General features: G+C 38.7%; 1 pseudogene; it reads right to left on the bottom strand.

The window, feature by feature from the left end:
• Window positions 1–1,363: 1,363 nt before the first annotated feature.
• Window positions 1,364–1,723, bottom strand: part of LOC144148319 (amblin pseudogene) — a 2,318-nt pseudogene continuing 1,958 nt past the window's right edge.

Here is a 1,723-nt window from a genome sequence, read left to right as displayed (position 1 = left end):
GCATTACCTACCTGTTTTCATATCTCGTGTTCTATTCCTAACGGCATAGCAAGGAAGTTTGGGTGTTGGTAGGCGAAATTTTATTCTGCCACTCCAACCCTTCCCACAACAATGCTAAATGGTGAAGGACCGCCTCATGCAGGTTCAGGAAATGTGGTCGCCACACTTGAGATTCTACTACAAGTTACTTGCTAAATAGTATGCCCATTGCTGGCTATCAACCGGCTTATTGCGTTCCGGCTAAACAAAATATTTCAACGGCCCTTAAAGCGAAAACACCCAGTTGCAGTACATCGATGGTTATAGCACTAACATTTGTCAGTTGCAATAAATATATGTATCCATAAGGTGCGGTAACCATTATTTTCTTATGAGATGCCTCATCATATTTTAAAACATCATTGTCACATTACCATTGCAATTTTTGTAGCAGTCATAAGAAGACTTGAATAAATGTTTTTCAGCTCCGCAGCCCCCATAGCTGTAATATTGGCATACTCGTTTGTCCGCATTGAACCTCACTTGTACTTCAGCCTTGCTTTGACCACACGTTCCCTTGCTTGGCGGCTTACCGCAGACGCCATAAGCCGGGTCTGCAATAAAACTAAGTATAGTGAATAATAATCCCATTTTCTTATGCTACTTCGCTGTATACGTAAATGCTGTGCACAAGAAACAATTCTAAGAATCACCAACTTTTCGTTCACACAAAGTATGTTTAAAAAATTATTATAGGGCAGGAAAAGACCCTAATATGTAGCGAATAAAATAAAAAAAGGCTCTAAATGCTCATTAGAGCACTGCAATAAACAGGTTTGTATTCTTCGTTGACTGTCGGAGGGCATAAAAAATATTGCTATAGCTGTTCCACACAACGAAATTTCCTTACCGTGAGCGGAAGCTTTTTGTATTATTTTTGCGCTTTTGGTGCTTTTTTTTAAATTTGGGCGACACGCCTAATTGCTTCACCTAAATTTTACTTTTCAATAGCTGCATATTTCTGGGGTAACGTATGACAAGCCTACAGAGAACGCGCCAAGCAAGAATGAAAGGCAAGGGCTATTAGAAATGGAATCTAAACAATTGTGTGCAGTAAACAAAGCCAGTAGATTATATAAAAACAATTTTTGGCTGGGTGGTAGGGGTATTTTGTTATTCGTTTTTTAATTGTACCATGTCGACTAGGGTACCAATATGGATATAATTTAGGAACCCATGTAAACTGGACGCGTTCTTGTCTCTTTTTAGAAATTTTGGGTACATGTAAAAAATTTGGAATGGTCAAATTGAATAATAATGACTTCAAACCAATGCGAAAAACAAAAGAAATCACTGCGAGATAAAAAAGCACTGTTATAACTGACTATTTGCACAAACCTCGGCACGCTTTGTTGGATTGGCCTTTGTTTTCAAAGCGATTGTTGTTACCATTGCATCCACCTTAGTAAAACACCTCGCAACTCTTTGATGTCTTATTGTAAAACCATCTCTTTATGATGGCCCTGCAATTTCCAATATCGGGTTCTTCGCGGCAGAAGTCACTCGGGGTTACCACCTTTGAAAAGACAGCCCTGTTGAGAGAAAGAACAGTAAAAGTTTGTAAAGAATTGCGTGTGTAATGACACCTACTTCGCACTGTTGTTTTACAAATACTTCTAAGGCGGTATGTGACACTATAAATTCACTGCTTAACCGTCAGAGAAACATCATTTTTGATAGTAGA

Source organism: Haemaphysalis longicornis, unplaced genomic scaffold (assembly GCF_048455015.1).
Source record: "Haemaphysalis longicornis isolate Haplotype H1 unplaced genomic scaffold, Haemaphysalis longicornis Haplotype H1 scaffold_8, whole genome shotgun sequence".
In the NCBI taxonomy this organism is placed as follows: Eukaryota; Metazoa; Arthropoda; class Arachnida; order Ixodida; family Ixodidae; genus Haemaphysalis; species Haemaphysalis longicornis.
The sequence above is the reverse complement of the archived record's forward strand: the minus strand, read 5'-3'. Positions and strand labels throughout refer to the sequence as shown.